This window comes from Sinocyclocheilus grahami, unplaced genomic scaffold (genome assembly GCF_001515645.1).
Source record: "Sinocyclocheilus grahami isolate Dianchi unplaced genomic scaffold, SAMN03320097.WGS_v1.1 scaffold39.1, whole genome shotgun sequence".
Classification (NCBI taxonomy): Eukaryota; Metazoa; Chordata; class Actinopteri; order Cypriniformes; family Cyprinidae; genus Sinocyclocheilus; species Sinocyclocheilus grahami.
The window spans coordinates 1264868-1289905 of record NW_015505218.1 but is presented as its reverse complement, the minus strand read 5'-3'; the positions used below and the strand labels follow the sequence as shown (position 1 = coordinate 1289905).

The following is a 25038-nucleotide window of genomic DNA, read 5'->3' as shown; positions in this document are numbered from 1 at the left end:
ATTAAGTAATTAAAGGGGTCATCGGATGCCCATTTTCCACAAGTTCATATGCTTCTTTAGGGTCTTAATGAAAAGTCTGTAACATAGTTTGGTTAAAATGTCTCAATGGTAGTGTAAAACAGCACCGTTTTTACCCTAACAAAAACAGCTCTGTTCATAACAAGCAGTTTCCTTGCATGTCGCTTTAAATGCAAATCTGAAACTTGCTGACAAGCACATTATTAGGAAAAGCGATTTTACAAAGATTTATTACATAAAACCTTTTACTCACTTCTTCTGTAGGTGAAGGTGGATCACAAATAATTTGCACCAACATAAACACATTTAGGCAGATCGGGGGCGCATTCCCTTCAGAAACAAAGGTAATCCACTGCGTCTTCAGCGTCTCAGACGTCAGGAGTAAATGATGACTGCTATGTTCATTATTACACACAACAACAAAACACCTCAATCGCTTAGAAGACATTCTTGTCTACATCTGCTCCGGCGATTAAAAAATGGCGGACTGATGACAGCTCACTCAGGGCGGGTCTAAGGAAAAACGCTAGTGTCAATTAACAATCGTGGGAGGGGCCTTGGTCTGTGTGACATCACACAGACAGGCATCTGAGAATGGCTTGATATGAGAAAGGGGAAATGATTTAACGTACACACACTGCCAACACAGTTCAAACAACTTGTAAAAGTGCATGTTGCATCCGATGACCCCTTTAAGGCTTTTTTTATTTATAGTGACATCAAGACAGTTGTATCACCTTGACATTTCTGACATTATGTCCCAAAAATATTAAAATTATCTGTAATCCCAACATTACAAGCATTGTATTGCAGCTGTCATTTTGCATAAATTAGATCATTCAATTAAAAATGTGCATGTCCTTCACACAGTAAGTTTCATGAGTTAAATCAATGTAATATAAATATAACCTTAAATCACATGTAAATCCACATTTCACATCTCATATGAAATAACTCTATGCAGTCAAGGTCAGAACATGCTGCTCTTCTGGATACTGACCCTAACAGTACAATCGATGCAGTCAGCCTGACATTTTTATTAAGTATTCTGGGAGCTTGGGAGTTTTTGCCAGTTGATAGCATGTCTGAATGGTTGTGGGAGGGAGACTGTTTCTCTATGAGTAATATATGACTCAGCCGGGGAGGGTGGGAGGAGGAAGAAGTAGGCACACAATTAAAGGTGCATCACCAACAGACACACAACTTCAAAAAACAGACATACGGGTGGAGCGCTGGCGTATTTTATGCACAAACAAGATGTAACCCTATGAGAAAACAAAATATTTACATATTCTGTTTTGTAGATCTGTTACAAAAAAGGAATTTAAGGTTTAGCATCCTCAGGGTGGTCTATAGCTGGAGAGAGCTTTCTGTTAGCATTCATCTGAATGGCAGCTGCTGCTCGGCTAATGCATATATGTGACAAAAAATCTGATTTTTTTTTTATCACCTGAGTAAACGCACTGCAAATTGCACTTGTAAATAGCCTTCCTGCAGCTCAATCAGGAAAAGCTGATTTAGACTAAATGTAGTATTTTCAAAAATAATTTACAAAGAAATCAAAAGATTTATGGGACTACAGTACCACACATGCTCTTGAAATGTTTGGAATCACTTGATAGAAAAATAAATATAATAATGAATTGATAGAAAAATAAAGAAAATATAAATAAAATAATTCAAAAATAAATATGTAATGCTAATATATTGAAAGAATAAACTTTGGGATAATTAGAGCATTTTTTGGAAATGTATATATAATTATAAAAACAATAAATATGTGTGTTGAAATTAGATACACCTTGTGGTATTTTTAATATTGATAATAAATGTACTTTAAAGGGGTTATTCACCACTGACAAGATGGCTTTTAATACAACTTGTGCTTATTATGCACAAAGCATTTTGAAATGGGTGCTATTTGACTAGAGAAAACTAGGGAAAATGCTGTGGTGTTCCTTTTTGCCAAAAACTTAAACATCCATAATGCACTTCATATTATGGCAACACCCCTCTGTTGATCTGACTGTCTTTGGGCTAGAAGTTCTTTGAATTTTATTCCATTTTAAATCTACTTAATTTCATTGATATTCCAGTTGTAACTGTGACACAAACAGTCCAGTCATGTGAAATGCATGGCTTTTTAATATCAAACACTACAAAAAACTTAATCATTGCCTTCGACCTTGATCATAAAATACTGAGGACAGCATAACATTCCAATGAATCTACAAAGGCCTCATGGTTTCCGGTGAAAACTGAATCTTCGGGCAAAACAAAACAAAACAAAAAATCTGGTATTGACCAATAAGAAAGGACTGAACCAATTATAAAATAATTACTCCTTAAGTCTTTTGCTCTCTCTGCAATAACACACTTTTCTTCGTTTAACGTCAAACCCAGTCTTAGTGGATAGTCCCAATGCCTAACCACCAGTTATTATGATTGTGCTTATTATCAGCCAAGGACATTTTTTCTTTCCTTGAAAAGAAGGAGAGATGAGAATTAAGCACTTTCAGGTTTTCAAGGTGTGGACAATTAGACAATCCGCTAAAATGAACACAATTAGTCCTATAATCAATGGGCAGATAAATGGTCTTTTATGAATTAGAGAAATCTTGAGTTGTGATGGCATGGGCGCTCCGAGGCATCAGTGATGTGACGCCTCAGTGGGCAGTGCTTTGCGCCATCTGCCAATGGTGTGATTCTATATGGGCTTTTGAAAATTCTCACACTAGAGGGTGTTCCCATAGCTACTGAAGCAGCGTCAAGCGAACATATGAAAGGGAACACAATCTTCTCTTTTCAAACTATGTACAGACTGACATACACGCATCTAAATGAGTCAGAGAGCTGTTCAGAAAGTGTCCTCAAAAATTATTTGGACACTCAAGTCACACTCATATGAATGTCTATGAATGAATAAATTAAGGCCAATTCACAACGCACCGACAGATGCAGACCGACGCAAACTTAGTATATGTCACTTTCAGACATTCCAAGACCTGACGAAATTTAGATTACACATTTAGAATCTACAATTTAGATTCACAACATATCAATTCAATCTTCAAGAAATGCTGCTGAAGCTTTTTCAGAACTACTTTCACTTTTCTGAACCATTTTGCAGTGACATGTTCCAATAATATTTGACAGCAAGGAATTATCTAAATACTGTTTGTTCTTCATTTTGAACAGTATATCTGTAACACCTAACAAACATCTTTCTGGAAAAGATTTTGCTTAAAAACACTTGGGTACTATTTTAAGTCCATTTCAGCTTGAGAATTCCCATCTCTGACTTTGGCTGAACACAGCACAACACTCTTGAACTGCAGACTTTCTGTTAATTACAGTGGCCTAGACATATTAGTCTCACTGAGACCAACTGTAGACTCTGGGTGGCTTTGCGTATGTGCCAATGGGACTTGTTTGTGCGATGCCTTGAGGTAAGAAGAGAAACGAGTGCAACAGTTTCCATTTGATGAAGAAAATGGTGGAAGTATTTGACTAATACTCTACAGAACATATACAAAAGTATTTATTTCATTTTATTTTTCAAATTTTTCGCTGACCCACTATTTTAAAACACCAGGGGCCTCATTTATAAAGTGTGTGTACCCTCGGATTTGATCTTAGAGTGTGCGTACGCTTAAATCCACGACAATGCTCGTAAAAGTGCTTAGCGTCATGTCAGGATCTGAGCAGACGTACACACTTTTTCTTGTTCGAGCACTGCAGGTTTTTGAAAATGTAAGCTGTTCTTGCAGCTCGCTGTTCTAAATTAAAAAAAATTGGATGATGACTGGTGATCTTTTACATGTTAATGACAATAATTAGGAGTCGTTTACAAGGCAGAGAGCTGAAACCATTCATTTGCGCGCAAGTTCAAGATCATTTGCGATTCATAGATTTCACATCTGAAAGAGAAACATATGTGCGTTTGCTGTACATACATTCATTTTATGAATCACACGTACGCATATTTGAGAGATGATCGTATAGATCAGCTTTATGATGGTTTCTGCGCAACATTTTATAAATGAGGCCCCTGGTCTAAATGCTTGGGTGTAAAGGTGTATCTTCCTCTCTCTCTTTTTTTAACTTGTCAGCACCTTGTCAGATTTGTATTTTTCAGTCTACAGTTTTAAAGAGAAATATGCTATTTCAGCCTTCACAATAGGATCATTTTATTCACTATCAGTGTCAAAACCCTGATGCTGTGCTGTGTGCATCTCCAGTGTTACTCTAACGTCCATGTTTGCTGATATCTTCCATTTACACATGAACTGGATGACAGCCGGTGCCTGGGGATATTGGAAAGGGAACTGGAAGGAACAAGTTTGAACATGCGGAGTTGTCAGACACTAGTTGATACATAGAAATGATAGTAAAACCAGTTTCACATTCAGAACTGGTCAGAAATATTGCTGATGAAATATTCTTGGTCATTTGTAAAAGATCAGTGTAGATCTGAAATGGTGTGAATGGCATACATACACAAAAGGCCTCATTAAGAATCTTGAAGACAATATCAGATTCTTTAGAGAAAATGTATATATAACCGGAATGACATCCTCAGATGCTGCCATGGCAACAGCATGGTATTTCTGAAAAAAACCCAGCCAAAACGGACTGTGTTCAGGTTTTACTCTCTTTCACACAGACAGCCTTATTTAGTTTAATCTGCTTGTCTGCCACAAGTCTTATTCATGCTTTATTCATTTATTTAATCATTCTTTTTTTAATCTAAAAGACTGGACTGCTTTCAGTGGAAATTGAAGAATGGAATCTGCTTTCAGCGATTTACATAAACATTTGAAATAAATTCATGAAAAGTTTGTTTCCTACATTGTATGTTGACATATTTTCTATTGGATTACTAGTCAAAGAGGGACATGCATTTGCATTTTTTAATATCCAAATTCTATTTTAAGGTCACAGCTAGGGAAGTTTTTTTATAATTTTATTTATTTTTTAAAGCATTTCTGTGGACAAAAAGTTGTATAGACTGGGAGGATCAATGTTTTATTATCCAAATGTATTACATATATTTGCTGTTTTGCCTGCTTTTTTTCAAGCATATAGAGGTCTCTACACATTTACATTTACATTTATTCATTTTGCAGACGCTTTTATCCAAAGGGACTTACGGTAGGGGAATACATCAAGCGATTCATCTTAAAGAGGCAAATAGACACAGGAAGTGCTCGTAATACCAAGTTTCAAGCATTGTTCAAATAAGTACAAGCTAGAATGAGAAGGAATAAATAAAGAGAAGACTATTTTTTTTTCATTAATTTAGGATGAAGTCAAATTGTGTCAAAGAGATGAGTTTTCAGCTGTCGCTTGAAAATTGTCAGGGAATCAGCATTCTGGACAGGGGTGGGAAGATCATTACACCAACCAGGAACAGTGAATGAGAATGTTCTAGAAATTGGTTTTGAGCCTCTCTGTGATGGTACCACGAGGCGTCGCTCACTAGCGGATCTCAGACTTCTGGAGGGGATGTAGATTCGTAATAGTGAGTGGAAGTAGGTGGGTGCTGAGCCTGTGGCTGTTCTGTATGCAAGCATCAATGTCTTGAACTAGATGCGAGCCGCAACTGGTAGCCAGTGCAAGGAGATAAAGAGAGGTGTAACATGGGCTCTTTTGGGCTCGTTGAAGACCAGTCATGCTGCTGCATTCTGAATCATTTGTAGAGGTTTGATTGTGCTTGATGGAAGTCCAGCCAGAAGAGCATTGCATTTGTCTAGCCTAGAATTGACAAAGGCCTGGACAAGAAGTTGAACAGCATGCTCCGTTAAAAAGGGCCTGATCTTTCTGATGTTGTGCAATGCAAACCTGCAAGATCGAGCAGTCTTTGCAGTGTGGTCTTTGAAGGTCAGATGGTCATCAAAGATTACACCAAGATCTCTGACCGAACTTGATGGGGTAATTGTTGAAGAACCTAGCTGGATGGTGAAATCATGCTGTAGAGTTGGAGTGGTAGGGAAGACAAGAAGCTCAGTCTTTGCCAGGTTGAGTTGTAGGTGATGTTCTTTCATCCATGCCGAGATGTCCGCCAGGCAGCCTGAGATCCATGCATCAGCATAGCAATGAGTCCCAGTGATGTAGTGTATATAGAGAAGAGGAGGGGTCCAAGAACTGATCCCTGAGGAACCCCAGTGACCAGTTGATGAACACATAGATGAGAATGCGTTTTTATTTCATGGAATCCAGGAGCTTGTAGACATAAAGCAAAACAGAAAAGGATACATATAGTGTATTTGTATATTTTTGATCGGTTATTTTTTAAGACTCAGAAATACCTGGTGTTTATTTTTAAACCACAATGCATATTCCGACCATGACCATGCTTTCTTGTGAAACATACTAAGTATTTCTATGAGGTTTTCTGGCAGCTTCAGTGCATAAGATCTTGCATTTTTACCCAATATAACACAATATATGATGGCTGTTTCTCTAAAACCCACCGTGACCCAAATATGCCATGCAAATTTTGGTTCACTCAGCGCAGTCCTTACAGTCTGTGCAAATTAAACTGAAATGTACAGAAGCATAAAGCTGATAGCATCCAAAGCTAAATGTTTTTGAGAATAGCAGGATTTTATTTGTTTAAAATTCACAATATAATTGCAGCTGAATTGATATTTTGAAGAAAAGGAATTTAAAATATGGCGAATTGTCCTAACCTTCTGCAAGGAAGCCTATTAAATAATAGCACAAAACTTTAATACTTGAATTTAATTACTTTCACTTATAATTTTAATAAAGCATCAATCATTTAGTATGAGAATGTATGACAAAACAGTAAAAAAAAATGCAGTCTGGCTGACGGTGAAGCATGGGTCAGACCTATGGTTTTAATTATATAATTTTTACCCCTGAGATGTGTGTCATCCATAATGGCTGACAGCCGTAGTCATTTCTAGTAAATAAAGTCAGAACCTGACAAGCGACGATCTGGAAAGATGCAGTCATGCTGAGAGTGACGATAGGTGAAGAGTTAGTCTCGCATAGCCAGACCTTTACACTAATGGCAGGAGGTCTGGACTCCATAACAGCTTTCATTGGCCAAGGGCCGTCCACAAGGCAACCAATCACAGTTTGTTTTGTTCCACTTCAAGTTTAAGGCCATGAAAATCTAAAGTTTTGGTGTGTGTCTAATGAATTATGCATTGTGCAAGTTTACTGCAATAATGACACTACAAATTTCACATACTTTTGAAAATTCAGTGTTTAGCTGATCCTGATAAGCGCTCATTATCACAGTTTTAAACATGATGAATTTTTCATTCATGAGAGGGTTTGGCATCACAATGCCTTTTGTTCTGTCCTAGTTTGCATACTATCCATCCTAAATAATATTCAAAAATAGAATTAGTGTGTCCCAAATTGTAGTATTAGTGTGCCCCAAATCGTAGTATGTTGAAATGAGTATCCCAAAGATGGTTTACTTTTTCTGGTGTAAATTCTAAGTGGAGATCCATGGCTAATGTTGCCCACAATCCATTGCATGTTGGACATGGATTTAATTAGAAACACAAATCTAACCTGCTGAAAAAAATCTATATTATACACATTATATTTAATCTGCATCAACACTGTGAACTTTAATAAAGATATTAATTATTTAAATGCATCATTATGCAAACACTAATATACAGTGTGTGTGTGTGTGTGTGTGTGTGTGTGTGTGTGTATATATAATGACTTTAAAGGAAATAGTATTGGTAGTATTATTATTACTCAAAAATAATATAATACATCCACACATCCATATGTGCATACAATTTTTTATATTATGAAGCATAAATAGAATTTAAATTGTAGTAAAATATTTATATGCATCTACAAAGTCTGTTAGGTCAGAACATATCCAGTATAACAGGAACAGACTTCATCTTAAAGTACTGCACAAAACAAATGATAGGATTAATAGTAAAAATCCCTTAATCTGTTTTTATTATCGAAACTCACGAGACATGGCACAATTGGTATATGTATTTTTAAATATTATTCTCAAGAATTCTAGAGCTTACAATGTATGCTTTTAAGAAGTAAATGATTATTTAATTGCATTTATAGAGGCTTTACGGTGACTTATGCACTGTTGAATTTGACCATCATGAGCCATATTAACTGTGTTTTTATGTTTAAAATACAGGCATTTCATTACCGTTGTTCTTGGTCTCCTAATAGAATTTGTGTTTATTCGTTGAGGCAATTTGATGCTGTCATTACTGACTATTAGGAAGAGGCCGTTTTAATTAACTATTAGAATGCACTATGGCCGATGTTCCCTTATCCACTCTCTGACGGACACAGCTGTTCACAATGCCATGTTCATATCAACAATTTTCTGGACACATGTTAAGACCATGGCAGTGGACACTGCCAATATTAACAGATGTTAAAAACAAGGGGGGTAGGGTGCATTAAACCTTCATTAAAGATTGCAACCTGTACGTGGGGGCGAATCTTCTCCAAAAATTAGGCCTGGAAATAAAAATATGGAAAATGATCTCTCGGGTTTAATTTCCGACAGTAGTGTGTTCCACCATATTGACAAAATGCAATATACAAAAATGGAGAACACTTCTGGTAAACAAATTCTGCTCTATCTTGGAAAGATAGACGTGAAACCAACAGGATAGGAATGTGGAAATACCTGTATGCATAAAGAGATAGCGAGGATGAAGATAAGATTTTTATAAAAAAAGAAACAAAAACATGAACATGCATTCAAATCATTTTCTGGGAAGTCGCATGACTTTATCTCAATACTTTTTAGGAGAATCAATTGAGATGTTAAACTCTTATTTGTGAATTTTCTTTTCCCTTGCATGGCTCTTATGCCACAAACAGCAGATGGACAGAAACTATGGTGGTGTGTTTTACATACTGTAGCTCTTATGCTCCATCTGTCAGAGACACAAGCAGGTTTTTTCTTCTCTGGCACCGGCCGTAGAACTGGGGGGTGATGGGAGACGGATGACATCATGTGATGCACGATAGTAATTTGACATGTAGGTTGCTGATCCGACTCCAGCTCATGACTGTTAAATGCTTACTGCTACGCACATATTACTCGTTTGAGGTGTTGTAAAAAAACATTATAATCAATTGTTTAAATGTTTTGATTAGGTGGAGGTTAAAATTAAGGCTTACCTGTATCTTCTGTCTCTGAGCTCTTCAGGCAGTTCCTTTGACCTCATGATTCTCATTTGCTCTGACATGCACTGTGAGCTGTAAGGTCTTATATAGACAGGTGTGTGGCTTTCCTAATCAAGTCCAATCAGTATAATCAAACACAGCTGGACTCAAATTAAGGTGTAGAACCATCTCAAGGATGATCAGAAGAAATGGACAGCACCTGAGTTAAATATATGAGCGTCACAGCAAAGGGTCTGAATACTTAGGCCATGTGATATTTCAGTTTTTCTTTTTTAATAAATCTGCAAAAATGTCAACAATTCTGTGTTTTTCTGTCAATATGGGGTGCTGTGTGTACATTAATGAGGAAAAAAATAATGTGGTAAAAAATAATGGCTGCAATATAACGAAGAGTGAAAAATTTAAGGGGGTCTGAATACTTTCCGTACCCACTGTATATACTGTATCTTGCTTCTGTGGAACACAAGATATTTTTAGAATTGTCTGTGTTTATTTTAATTTTTTCCCCAAACAATGGGAGTCATTGGTCACCAATCACGATTTGGTTATCTTAATTTTTCAAAAAGTCTTTTGTACTCCAGATGAAAAAATAGAAGGTTTGAATGATTTGAAAACACATGACAAAGAGTAAACTATGACAGAATTGTATTTTTAATTTTTTTTTTTTGTGGGGTGAGATCTTTAAGACAGCGGAATTAAATTTCCAGATCTGATATTTAACAGGTTGTACTGTAGTTGTCTGGATCACACCTGTCATACTCTGAAATGCTGTTTTTGCTTATATTTTGTAGATTTGTACAACATCAAATTAAAATAATAATCTACATATGACAGAGATTTAAAATAATGTAAACCTCTGGTTAATCTTTATTATGACAGTTTTCATGATCTTAAATGTAGGCAAATCGTAAACATTTTATTGAACATTAAAATATGTTTAAATGGAGATATGTGTAGTCTCACGTCAACTTTGATGTGTTCACCATCAAATTTGTACAGTATATGATTGTGTTAAGTGTTTGACAGTCATAATAATACTAATAAATAAAGGGTATCCATAATTAGTTAAACTTAATAACAAATCTAACATTGTACACAATGTATTAGATACAGGGGCAGGCTCAAATTATTCATCTTACACCCACTCTCCTCTGGCTGTACTGTTGTTCCAGACCTCTCCTTCTATTCTCATAATGTCCTGCCCAAGAAAGTATCACCTTTTTCTCTTTTCAAAAATGGACATTCAGCTGCCAGGTAAATCAATTTTTAAACAGCCACTTTTTTAATGCAAACTGACTGAACACCATTATTGTTTAAAGTCTTTCCACATTGTATCATCTCTCTTCTATTCTCATCACAGACTGCTTAGAACAGCCACTGTAGTAGCAGTAGCATTCTTTCCCTTAATTAGATACATAAAATTACAATTATGTAGCTTTGTGATTGATTAACACAAAAATTCATTCTGTTTGTATTTCATGAATGAGGCCCAATGGCTATATGATTCAAAAAGCAATTATTTAATTCCCCCTTAAAAGAACTTTGCATTCTTTTTACTTGTAGCAGATCTAGACAGGTGGAGCTGGGGGAGGTGGATGGTTTCTGACATGTTACAGTAAAAACTGGACTAAACTATTTAAATGTTGATTAGCAAGCTCATTAGCTGCAGATTCAACAGAGACCAATCAGCTTGTGCCATGTAGTGAATGATGTTATAGTTAGCAGATTGAATTAAGAACCTATCAGGCTGTGCCATCTAGAGTTGCATGATTGAACTAGATATATATCTTGTAGCTGGTTGGTTCAGTTAAAGACTTAGAACGTCAATGAAGAATGTTTTAAAAATCCTGCGGAGAAAATGAAAGAGAGGAAGACTTGCTGACTCAAGGAAGCTGACATTGTGGGCGGCCAACAAGTGTTCCACACACATCCTGAAAGTGAAGCCAAAACATTTTGATCACTGTCTGGTGGCTGGCTACAGCATACAGTAGATTATAAACCCTGCCCTCTCCATCTAAACGAATGAGACGTTAGCCAAACTAAAAAAATCTAATTATACTTCAAATAAAAATTTCCCAAAGATGGTTTACATCATTTAAGGCAGTTCTTATCATTTTGGTGTATGTTCAAGTGTTAATTCTTCTAATCAGCTTGATTTTAATTAGTTATATGATGGGGTGTGGTGTCATGATTGTGAGCTTGCAATTGGGTCTGTGGGAGTTTTGATAGTTTTGGCGTGACTCGGGCTCCAAATGAATCACTAATGCCAAAGTCTCTTTCAAAGAAAGTCTGTTCACTCGGCGGCCACATTTGCAACGCCTCCAGGCAGCTCAAACAAGACCAAGTCCTATCTAAATGTATGGGGAATTCCTGAAAACTCAAAAACTGCTCTCTGAAGTCACAATTAAATTACATATTTAAAATCAGCAACAAAATCTGAAATGAACTGCCCCATGAATGTTGTTTCTTATGCTCAAAAAGCATTAAAAAAGCCTATTGTTAACACATTTTTAACACGCTTATGACTGCGCATGCGCATTGGCTGGTCTAGCCTCAGGTTTCTATGGGACCCGGAGCTTCTAATGGCCACTGCAGTGATGCAATGACTTTACCAATCAGCGATTGGCTCTTTCATTTAGAAGATGGGACTATTCTGCCATATTGCACGTAGCAATTTCTCCAATTCATAAGTATAGGAGTGAACCGTTTTAGTATTTCTATAGTCTTTGCTAATGTACTGCACAGACTCAGGCTCCAAATAAATCGCTACTGCACAGACTCTGGCTCAAATGAATTACTACTGCACAGACTCAAGCTCCAAATTAATCACCACTGCGCAGACTCGTGCTCAAATGATTCACTACTGCACAGACTCAGACTCCAAATAAATCACCACTGCGCAGACTATGGCCAGGCGCTTGGGCTGGTCCGGCCTCAGGTTTCTATAGGACCCGGAGCTTATAACAGCCACTGCAGTGATGCAATGACTTTACCAATCAGCGATTGGCTCTTTCATTTAGAAGATGGGACTATTCTGCCATATTGCACGTTGCAATTTCTCCAATTCATAAGTATAGGAGTGAACCGTTTTAGTATTTCTATAGTCTTTGCTAATGTACTGCACAGACTCAGGCTCCAAATAAATCGCTACTGCACAGACTCTGGCTCAAATGAATTACTACTGCACAGACTCAAGCTCCAAATTAATCACCACTGCGCAGACTCGTGCTCAAATGATTCACTACTGCACAGACTCAGGCTCCAAATGAATCACTACTGCACAGACTCAAGCTCCAAATAAATCACTATTGTGCCGACTCGGGCTCCAAATAAATCCCCACTGCACAGACTCGGGCTCCAAATAAATCACCACTGCACAGACTCAAGCTCCAAATGAATCACTACTGCGCAGACTCAGGCTCCAAATGAATCCCTACTGCACAGACTCAAGCTCCAAATGAATCACTACTGCGCAGACTCAGGCTCCAAATGAATCCCTACTGCACAGACTCAAGCTCCAAATGAATCACTACTGCGCAGACTCAGGCTCCAAATGAATCCCTACTGCACAGACTCAAGCTCCAAATGAATCACTACTGCGCAGACTCAGGCTCCAAATGAATCCCTACTGCACAGACTCAAGCTCCAAATGAATCACTACTGTGCAGACTCGGGCTCCAAATGAATCACTACTGTGCAGACTTGGGCTCCAAATGAATCACTACTGTGCCGACTTGGGCTCCAAATGAATCACTACTTTGCAGACTCGGGCTCCAAATGAATCACTACTGTGCAGACTCGGGCTCCAAATAAATCACCACTGCGCAGACTCAAGCTCCAAATGAATCACTACTGTGCAGACTCAAGCTCCAAATGACATCATTGGTGCAAGATGACCGTGGCCATACTGGGATGTTACCAATCCCATTCAAATCAGTTAATGATTGTAATTCAAAAGTTGCTTACAAACATAATGCATGAATGATTCTGATAAAGGGTATGTTTGCATATATGATGCCAGTTGGACATAATTATACCTTTGTCAGCAGGTGCAATGCTCGTATACATGTGCATCAAGCATTGGTGGAACACTTAGAGCTGGATTTAAGCTTGACAAAACAATGAGCCTACATGCATAAGGGGCCCTCTACATTCCTACATTTTTATCTTCTCTTTCTTTCTCAGCAGGGAGTGTATTCATACAGGTTAGCATCCCCCCCCCCCCCCCCATGCCAACAGAGCACCAATTACTTCCAGTTTTGTTCAGAAAAAAGAAAACGCATAAGCAGCATATGCTACTTCCAAATCAGTCTCATTTTCATTAATGTAATGTGAAAGAATAATCATTTATTTTTTAAATTGTAAGTATGTATTTTTTGACGTGACATGTGGCCAAGTATGGTGACCCATACTCGGAATTAGTGCTCTGCATTTACCCATCCAAAGTGCACACACACAGCAGTGAACACACACACCGTGAACACACACCCGGAGCAGTGGACAGCCATTTATGCTGCGGCGCCCAGGGAGCAGTTGGGGGGTTCGGTGCCTTGCTCAAGGGCACCTCAGTCGTGGTATTGAAGGTGGGAGAGAGCGCTGTACATTCACTCCCCCCACCTACAATCCCTGCTAGTACGAGACTTGAACCCACAACCTTTGGGTTATGAGTCCGACTCTCTAACCATTAGGCCACGACTTCCCCTAATGTATGCATCAGGGTATGAGTTTTTTTGCATTTCCTTTCGCTCATAAAAATTGTAATATAGTCATTTTAACTAAATACAGTAAACTATAATAAAATATAATTGTTTAATATAATGCAATACAATACAATATATATTAAATATAGAAGATTTTATTTTAAAAAGGTAAAAAAGGCAAATAGATGAAATCAAAATAATTATATGTATAATTATATTTAAATATCCACACATTCTCACTAAAATAATCATTACGTATTATTGAAGAGTATTTTGTGGATTTTGAAACTTCATTTAGTATTTCTTAATTTCACTGGGATGAGACGGCATTTTTATTGCAAGTCAAATGTATATTTGCTAACCATTAAGCAACATTTTAACATTCTGTCATAAGGCAATTCTCATAACACGTACTTTAACACATTTATGCTTTCCTATTTCTGTAAAATATACATTCCACACAGATAATGATCATCATTTATTCATGCTTGCAGAGGTATCAAACATTTAATTTGCATTATTAATGTCAACTTTGAATGTGTAGATTCATAATTTAGAGTATACTGAAGTTTTCCTTTCAATGCTTCTGAAATGTAAAACACTAGGATGATGCCCAAAATCTTCTGTGAAAATAGTCTTAAAGAAATGAAGCTCATAGTTGTTATTGCTAACAGCACCATGCACAATGCATTCTCAGCACTGCCTCAGGGGGCGCTATAGCGTGTGCTACTGCCTTTTAATTGAAGAGGCACCAAGCAATGTCTAGGTTCCTTTTAGTTTACTGAAGAACTAGGAGTATACATGTGTGGTTCAGCAAGAATTGAACAAGAGAAATAAATGTACTGATATATACATACAGATGTTACACAAATATAAACATCCATTTGAAATAATTAAACGGTAATCAAATGAACAAGTGATGACATTAATGAAGTATTCTGAACAGGGCTGCGTTTCCCAAAAGCATCGTAACTTAAGTAGCACTTGAAAATCATCGTAGATCTACGAGTGCTCTGGAGTAATCGTAAAGCACTAAGTGCATCGTAAGAAGACAGATTCATGCGGTCACCTGCAGGACAATCAGCAATATGATTATAATATAAGGATTTGATTGTACTTTAATGTACACTTTATTACTCTTTTTTTGTTTGTTTTTATTCATTTATAAATGAAATAATTAAAAAGGGCATACACATAGAAATACACATCTAAATTAAATGACTGAACAAAAAAAATTAATAAAAGAAGTAAATGTAGGAAATATGCTTCAAAGGACTGGGGGGAAAAAATCTGTCAATGACTTGCTGACGTGCACAGAAACCAGCCAAGTATTGGACCCGGAAATAACGTCTCTCTCTCTCTCTCTCTCTCTCTCTCTCTATATATATATATATATATTAGTATATTATGTATAATATAATATAATATTGTATTATAGTTATTTTATCCAAGTTGTCTGGAATGCAGCATTAGGTTAAAGGGGTCATATGATGCTGCTAAAAAGAACAGTATTTTGTGTATTTGGTGTAATGAAATGTGTGTATGCAGTTTAAGGTTTAAAAAAACACATTATTTTCCACATACTGTACATTATTGTTTCTCCTTTATGCCCCGCCTTTCTGAAACGCGTCAATTTTTACAAAGCTCATCGTTCTGAAAAGTGAGGTGTGCTCTGATTGGCCAGCTATCCAGTGCGTTGTGATTGGCCGAATACCTCAAGCGTGTGATGGAAATGTTACACCCCTTACCATATTTGGAAACACAGCGTCTTCACGACATGGCGGCGGCGGCAACAATACTACAGCGAGAATAAAAGTGACGCCTTCTTTCTTTGCGTGAACATTTGGGCAGTGTTATGCAAATCGTCCAACACAGTGATGTAGACATGTGGGGGCATGTTTGAATGAGGCGTTTTAGGAAGGCGTAAACGAGTCTTAACTTTTATAAAGAATATCTCTTTGGGTTTGAGACTTTAGTCTTTTGCAACTTTATGGATCTTATATACACGAACATCTTGTAACACTCCAAAGACGAAGGAAAACTTGAAATTGCATCATATGACCCCTTTAACTGTGCATCTTTGGTAAATCCTGACAGTAGCCTATTATTTTAACGCCAAAAGATGCTGGTGCAAGTTGTTAGTAAATCTGGCCCTTGATGTCCAATGTAAAATCTGCATCCTGATGCCAAAAATTAAACTAATGGCTTCAAATACACATTTTCTCTTACACATTCACATATGTTTTAACCACATTTGTTCTGCAGTCCTGAGTTCCTTTGTTCATGTATTGATCTGCTCATCAAAGTGCTCATCATATTGTGCTTGCAAAATAGGTTTGTGAGTCAACCTGATTCATTTATCTAAAGACATAAACACCGCCCGGGGGCTTTACATCATCACTCTACATGCATGAACACATCCATTTTAGTTGCACGATTACAAAGTAAAAGCACAGCCAAGTATGTCTTGGTGTAGTGTTAATCTTGCTAAGCAATTTGTCTGAGCTCTTTTCATCTGGCCTACTCTGTCACAGGTACTTAAAATACAGTTTCTCTCGCTTGAGTTTTTCTTGTCAAAATACAGCAGCATGCAGATGACAGGACATGCAGCATGTTGCATTTAATGACAGGTTCTCAACAGAGGCTAGTAACTAACCAGGCGAGTAGCTTGATTATTTGGGTCGTTGGAGTGCTTGGCATTCTTTGGAAACGCCTCCCTGTCAAGTAGATCATATTCATGCTTAACAGCTGCCGCTGGAGAGAGCCTGCTAGATGAGCCAAAGCAAAAAGCCCCACATGGTTCCAAATAGTGAGGCATTTTTAACACCCTCTATCTGGTGTTTCTTTAAGGCAGTGATGGAAAGCAAGCAACTGTGGGCCTACATCTCCTCCAGGGCTCCTACTTAGTTTTTATTTATTCCCGGTAGTGCAAGATTTCCTTTTAACTCATTGGGAAAAAATGGCAACCACCTCATTATTATAACTGCTGAGAAAACAACTGCATTAGGGCTTCATGAGCAAGTCTGCAATGCACGGTGGCCAGAATGACTGTGAGGTGAAGGAAATCATGGCTCATCGCTAAAATAAGCCAGGACTTGTTGCTCCTGTGAAATGAGCACAGGAGAGCTTTTTTATCAAGCGTTTTGAACATTTGAAGAGATTCAGACATCCAAAACAATGCCCAATGGAGTGTCTAAATTAAGCTGACAGGATGTCAAAAATGAACACTGAGATATGTTTAGCTCAGCAGTCAGTCAACATTCCAAGTGCCCCAAAGTTGTGACCCATCTTTTAGTGAATTTTCAAATTAAGAATTCATTCCCTCATTTTAGAACATCATGGTAATGTTGTACTAATCATTTTGCTTGTCATAATAATTGTGTTGTTCCCTCATTTTGATTTAATTAAAATGAGGGAATGAAGTGACTCAGTTAACTTTATAGCCACAATTTAACTAAAATGTTAATTATTATTAAATAAATATTATTAATTAATAAATTAATAAAAAATAAAATTTCTGTTCATCAATTTGCACTGGCTACCAATAGCTGCTGCTCACATAAAATTCAAGGCATTGATGTTTTTTCTAAAACCACCACTGGCTCTGCACCCCTTTACCTAAATTCATTACTTCAGACTTATGTGCCCTTTATAGAAGCTTGCGTTCTGTAAGTGAACGGTGCATTTTTGTGCCATCCCAAAGAGGCACAAAATCACTTTCACTGACTTTTACTTTACCTGTCCCCTCCTGGTGGAATGGCCTGCCCAACTCAATCCCAGCACCTTAGCTCAACAGTGTTTCAGCTTCAAATCACAATTTAAAAGTAATATAGCTGGGTATGAAGACATTCTAATAATTATTACATTGAAAGCTTAAAAGGATAGTTCACCCAAAAATTCTGCAATTCTGTCATTAATTACTCACCCTCATGTCGTTCCAAACCTATACGACCTTCGTTCATCTTTAAAACACAAATTAACAAATTTTTTATGAAATCTGAGAGCTCTCTGATTCTGACCCTGCATAGACAGCAAGGGTCCTTCCACTATTAAGGCACAAAAGGGCAGTAAGGACATTGTTAAAATGGTGACATCAGTGGTTCAACTGTACTTTTTTTTTTTTTTTGGTGAACTATCCCTTTAAGTAAAGTTTCATCATAAATAATAGTAATTATTTTAATTGGGGGTTGTTTTTTTTCATGAAAGACAAACAGTTCTGCTGTTTGTCAATTATTTAAAAATGCTTGGTGATCATTGGCAGTCAAATTTAGTTTCAAATTTGCTTGTTTCAGTATAAAAATTATATTTATACTGTTTATAAATGTATACATCATTCTTCGGCCTCACCATTCTGGGTCCAAAAACACCTTTCTCAAGGTCATTGCCTGTCAATCTCTCCCCTTGGTAGCATCCTCAAACAAATGATCAGGCAGAACAGAAAATCCAAGATACTGGCCATTTGGCCAATACTGCCATCTCCACCAGAACAGATGGAACCGTTTTACCCACTGGGCCCAGAATTCCCTCAGTAACCCGCCACTTTACTTACCCCTTTCCAGTGCGCACACAGCTTCCAACCAATTCCCATGGTCTGGAGAACCATCAGATGAACCTGCCATCAATCACTGGTTCCTGAAAAGCGAAAGCTTTTGGCTATCTAGCTTTGACTGCCCTGCAAAAAGTTACACTCCAGGGTAGGGTTGCACCAGCCATTCGTAAGTTCTTACTTAAATTAAAACATTAAGTCCACAGAGGCTTAGTAACTACTAGCTAGTTTGTAACTAAATCTATACATTATTTGGTTGCACCAGTTGTTCGTAAGTTGGGACGTAGCTAGTAGTTCGTAAGCTCTCCGTAAAGTCGCATATAATGTTTACCCTAAATCATCCAATAGAAACATTCAAATACGCGAGCAGAACTTGTTTAAATGCTATGAACTTTAATTTATCCTTCATTCTAACTTCTTTTGCCTCGTGTATACTAACGGTAAAAACAAGTTTCCATTAAAAACAATATTAATAAACTATATGTAAGCTATTTTTTATATGTAAATAACATTCAGAAACTGTAATTGAAATAAATAAGGATCGATAAATCCCGAAAGAAAAAAAAAACATAAGAAATGTCATTTATTTATTATTTCATCTGACATGCGCAACACTGACCGAAGCGCACAGAGGCGTGCTGTAGATGGGGTATTGAAGACGTGCTAAAAAAGAAACAAAGTACGTTTATTCACATATTGTTCTCTCTTAATATGTACATGAGTGTACTGTAAATGTCAGCAGCATCATATATGCCAAAGGATTGAAGGTTGTCGGGTAAAAGAAGAGCTTATTGATGCAGTTCACTCAGAATGCTATTTTATTCCAACCGTTACTCCTGACCAGACGCTTCCATCAATATTTAGTTTAAACGTGTGTTAGTGAGGCCAGCAGGGGGTGCTCACCCTGTGGTCTGTGTGGGTCCTAACGCCCCAGTGTAGTGACGGGGGCACTATACTGTCAACAAGCACCGTCCTTCAGATGAGATGTTAAACTGAGGTCCTGACTCTCTGTAGTCATTAAAAATCCCAGGATGTCTTTCGAAAAGAGTAGAGGTGTGACCTCGACATCCTGGCCAAATTTGCCCATTGGCCTCTGACCATCATGGCCTCCTAATCATCCCCATATATACTGATTGGCTTCTTCACCAATAAGCTGGTGTGTGGTGAACGTTCTGGCGCACTATGGCTGCCGTCGCATCATCCAGGTGAATGCTGCACACTGGTGGTGGATGAGGAGATACCCCCCTGACAATGTAAAGTGCTTTGAGTGCCTAGAAAAGCGCTATATAAATGTAATGAATTATTATTATTATTATTAAACGTAGTTACACTTCAACTAAGTGGTGCAACGAAAAAAATATTTAGTAGTGCGTAAGATGTAACTTGTGTGCCCATTACGTGTGTGCCAATGTGCCCATTTACGTCAAAACTAGGCTTAGTTGTAACTTATGGTGCTTTTCCACTGCATGGTACGGCTCGGTATGGTTCCCTTTTGGGGGGTTTTCCACTGGGTACAGTACCTGGTACTTTTTTTAGTACCACCTCGGTTGAGGTTCCAAGTGAACTGTACTGTTACCAAAACATGACGTGTAAACTCTGCTGATCACGGATTGGCCGGAGAGAATCGTCACTTCCTGCGTCACTGAACTTGCGCCACAAACACAACAGAACTGCTAGATTTAAATCAGCACAGCCAGAGAAGCATCGAACGCAACTGTTTTGAACGAGCACACCTTTTTTTAAAAACCAAAAAGTGGCTGTTTCGTTGTCTGTTGAGGAAGTACAGACGTTCCTCTCGTTGATAGCAGAGGAGCAGATCCAGCGAGAGCTTGATGGGGCAACGCAGAATGAAAACGTTTTTCAGGAGTCGCGACAGTAGAGGCGGCACAACTATAACAACATGTGAATAATCCCGCCCACTCTAAAGCGATACTAAACTGCAGTGGAAATGCGAGCTGAGCCGTGCCGTGCCGTGCCGAGTCGTACCACACAGTGGAAAAGCGCCAATATGTACAGCTGGTGCAACCAGCCCCAGATGCAGTGGCTTAATTCACCATAACCTCTATCACTTATCGACTCCAACTGCCACCTAATTATAAAATTGCACCCACTTTTCACGTCTCTCATGTCAACCCTCACCATCCTTGTTTGTCTACTTCCACAGAGTCTGGTGAGTTTGGTGATCCCCCTCTGCCTCTGCTCCTTGAGAATAGCCCAGTGAAGGCAATGCAGGACATCCTGGGGTTGTCTTAAGTACCTCAAAATCTGAGGGGGTGTACGGCCCAGAAGAGAGATCTTGGGTGTCTTGAGACAACATCCTGGACCCAACCCTACTTGTTTCCACCTTCCATGCAAACATGGATCCTGGATCCAACCATGCTGGCCACCTTCCACGTAGACTGTTCAGCCATCCAGATGTGGAGGGGTTGTCCATGGTGTTAGATGTCCTGGGACTGTGGCACTGTCAATCCACCAGCAATTCCCTCTACGTCCACCTTCCTTTCAATCTCACTCTACACTCTCACTCTAAAGAACTATCACTGACCTCTACTGCAGTGTTACTCACCTTATATGGATGATCACACTTTGTCTTCCTTCCATTGTGGATTATTTCAGCCTTCATCGTCTTCCTTCCATTGTGGATTACTCCCCGTTTTCTACCATTATCCCATGGCTATAATCTACTTTCCGGTGTGTCTGTGTGTTTTTGTCTCTGTGTCTCTTTAAAAAAAGAGTATGGCAAGATGTTTAAAGTTTTCCATGGTAACACTTTAGTATAGGGACCAATTCTCACTATTAACTTTGCTTATTAGCATGCCTATTATTAACAAATTGGCTGTTTATTAGTGCTTATAAAGCACATATTCTGCATGACCATATTCTATGTCCCTAATCATACCCAATACATAAACTTAACAACTACCTACCTAACTATTAATAAGCAGCAAATTAGGAGTTTATTAAGGTAAAAGTCGTAGTTAATGGTTTGTTAATGGTAAGAATTGGACCTTAAATAAAGTATGACCTTTTCCTTCTAAGAATTTAATCGTTTTAATTAAGCTTTTAAAATATATTTATTATGATATCGCCCTCACATTTTTTACTTTATGCTTGTGATAAAGTTATATGTGTTTGGAACTGAATGAAGGTGTGTAAATGATGACAGAATGATCAGGTTTGGGTGAACTATTCCTTAGACATCTGGAAAATATCATTCTTTCTACAGCTCACCATCAATCCTCTACTGAAGACCAGTTTACAATTACTGAATAGCCGCCTGCCCAAACCTAACAAATCTGCAGAATTTTTAAAGTGGCTGTGTGTTTTTTAATCATGACCCATGACTGCAGTTAGAGACAGAGGGAAGGGTGTTTGTGGATCGATAATGACCACAGAATCTCACACAACAACCTGGAGGATCTGTGTTCCCTGTTGCTACTTTACAGAGTCAAAGAACAGTGTGATTTCTTCTGGTTGGCCCCTGGAGATGGTTTGTATGCTTTTTCTCTCCACTGGCATAATTAAACATCCACATGCCCACGCCACACCCGTCACCTCATAATGAACTTGTTTGGATGGGGGAAGTGAGTCTGCCTCATCTCTTCTCTCCCTAACAGCTTAGAACACCTGCCCATCTTCTGCCATCTTGCAGTACACCTTTTATATTGAAGTGCATCTCTCAGTGCTGGCAGATGTCAGGAAAGAGATGTACATGTGCTCTCATAGCAAATACATAAATAAAACATGACATATATGGTAACCTGTACCTTCGGCTCAGCAGCAGATGCAGTCAATATATGAAATAATAGGAGGAGATATTATTATCCAAGTGACGTAAGATGTTCTAGTGTAAGTAAATATGAAATGTTGTAATGAATAAATCTACATGTTGGGAAAGTGGCTTACTAACTGATTTCTTCGCAGTAGCCTATATATGCTGGCTATTTTTGGAATAGCATACTAACACACTGTTCTTACTATTGCTGCAGTACATACATATTAGGAATTTTATGCACAATATGCTACACTGTAGTATACAATAAAAAACACACAGCACAGAATTCTTTTATATATCACAATGCAATGCTCCCGACTTGACCCTCCATTTCCTGTGTGATGGGTGAACTGGAAGTAGTTAAATGTGCAATGGTTCATTCGTCACACCAGCAATTAATGGTCAAGGTGAGAACAGTTGATTATGAAGGTGTCATGTCAGTCTTATGCACACCCCTTCAAGTAAAGTGTTACCAAACATTGCATTGTGGGATAAATTATTCCTTAAAGATCACCTGCATACAGACATAGCATACAAAAGCAAATCTTTCTGAACACTGCTTTAGCTTTTGAGCAAACACCTGTAGCTACAGCCACTTTCCTGCAGTTATTCCCTATTCAGGACTAATTATTATTATTTTTTTAATTTCAAGCAATGGCATATTAAGCTTTTATCTCACCATTTTATCTTGTATCAAACAACACTTAAATGCAAAAAGAAAAAGAAATACAGTTACGCAAAATAGGCTTATTGACAATAAAACGGAGAAAATGCTTTTATTTTAATTTTGCCGTTGACATCAAAGGCTATGCATCCAGTGATTTATACAAAAAGCTGACACAAATTGATCTGTCACTTGGTAATATGGCTACTAGGCTATTTAATACAAAAATGAAATGTTTAGGCTACTCAGTAGACTAGTAAATCACACTGCTGCTGTAAAATGTATTTATTAGTAAAAACATTTGACAATTTTGTCCAATATTTCATTTTTAGGACACTCAGTAGATAATGTTAAACAATTTTGGGTCGGCTGTCCCAGTTTTGAACCACTAATGTTAATTAACCACTTTTATTTGCTATAACCGAAATATAGCCTAGCAACCTGGGAACTTTAGGCTACATAAGCTGTAGATTAATAAGTTGCGTCTATGTTTTTATACACGAGTTATAGCTATTTCAAACTTTTGCAGTCTCACATTTACTGGACTTGCAATTCAGTAGCCCATGCACCATGTTAACAGTTTTAAACGCTACGAATATTGACATTAAACTGACCCCTTGTGTGCATGTCGATCTCTCTTTACTCAAAGCCTGTCATTTTTAATTGATCTTTATTAAGCAGATGGGGGCTAATTAGCGTAGGCCTACATGGTGCAATACTGGACAGTTGTTAGGAATGACCATTTTCTTTCTCCACTCGCTTTTATCATGTGATGGTGCCCTTTGCCCCTTTATTTACGGACTGAACTGCGCCATTCTGAATGCATTTTTCTGACAGTCTTCAGCTCTCCGTCCCGTTTCCCCCGCTCATATCTGCCTAGAGATACAGTGTTTCTTCAGTTCGCTGCGAGGCGCATACAAAAGTTGCGTTATGATGTATGAAAGTTGCAGCGGTCTCGCAGCTCGCGCGACTGCTCATGTGCATTAGCTAGCGCGCTCGTCGCAAACCAGCCGTCCTGTCGTACTCTAAAGTACAAAAACGGGTTTTATTCGCTGTTGACAGTCTATATATTATTGTGTTTTGCATTCGCATGGCTGAGGGGTAACTTGCACTGGAGGATTTTGTTGCTGTCGAAGGGGCGTTTACCGTGTTGAAGCTAGTAGAAGCTTTTTTGACGGGTAACGTTAGATCACGGGCTGTCGGGAGTTTGACAAGCAGCTTATGTAATGCTGGCGATTCCCCGCACGACCTTAAAAGACGAATAAACCGCGTATTCAGACTGCGGCGAAGTTTATTGTATGCGTCGTCGTTACGGCGCATTATTTATTTTGTGTGCGAGTTGTTTTTGCGACTCGCTGCTGTTGAAACGCTGTGTCGCGTCTTGTATAATCTATTGAGCATGCGGGAAGTTCAACGAAGAACTATTGCGGACACCATCTAAACGCTAAAACAGCGTTGGACTTGTATAAAAATGCATTTTTCGTCATAAATCTTTTAAAGGTAAGTCTGCCTCATGTACTTGGGGTCATTTGCTGTCCATGCGTTGTGAATGCAGAGTGCATTTGTGCGATTGCATACCATCTGCGCATGTTTTGCTTGTTTTAACGAGTATATATACGTTGACGTTTGTAATTGTTAACCCACATAGCTGCTGCTGTAGCTTTAAATCAGGTTTTAAAGCTTCTGCTGCCTTAGCATTTTGCGTCATTCGGACACTCCGTGCCTTTTAAGGATTAAACCATGTCCTCAAACTTGTTTTCGATTCTCGTTTAGTCATGTAGTTTATATTCACATACTGTTTGACATTTATGTAGGTTTAACCAGCTTTAATGCTCATTAAGCGGTTTGTCAGACTAAAGTTCATTTTGGATGCAGTAGCTGAGCTGAACCGACAGGTGGCAGCACTGGGGTGCATCGACTAATGCATTTAAAGGATTTGTATGATGAGTTTTAAAGGGGTCATATGATGCGATTTCAAGTTGACCTTTCTCTTTGGAGTGTTACAAGCTGATTGTGCATAGATAAGATCCCTGAAGTTGCAAAGACTAAAGTCTCAAAACCAAAGAGATATTCTTTATCAAAGTTAAGACTCTGCCACGCCCCCCCTAAAACGGCTCGTTCTAACACGCCCCCACATATCTACCTCACTATGTGG

General features: G+C 38.2%; 1 protein-coding gene across 3 annotated transcripts in view; it reads left to right on the top strand.

The window, feature by feature from the left end:
- Window positions 1-23676: 23676 nt before the first annotated feature.
- Window positions 23677-25038, top strand: part of LOC107581902 (glucocorticoid receptor-like) — an 84540-nt gene continuing 83178 nt past the window's right edge. For 2 of the 3 annotated variants that reach the window (XM_016267583.1, XM_016267582.1), the window contains exon 1: window positions 23677-24383. The gene's annotated coding sequence lies outside the window, so the exon portion shown is untranslated. The remainder of the gene's footprint in view (window positions 24384-25038) is intronic. The other variant, XM_016267580.1, reaches the window with a different exon arrangement.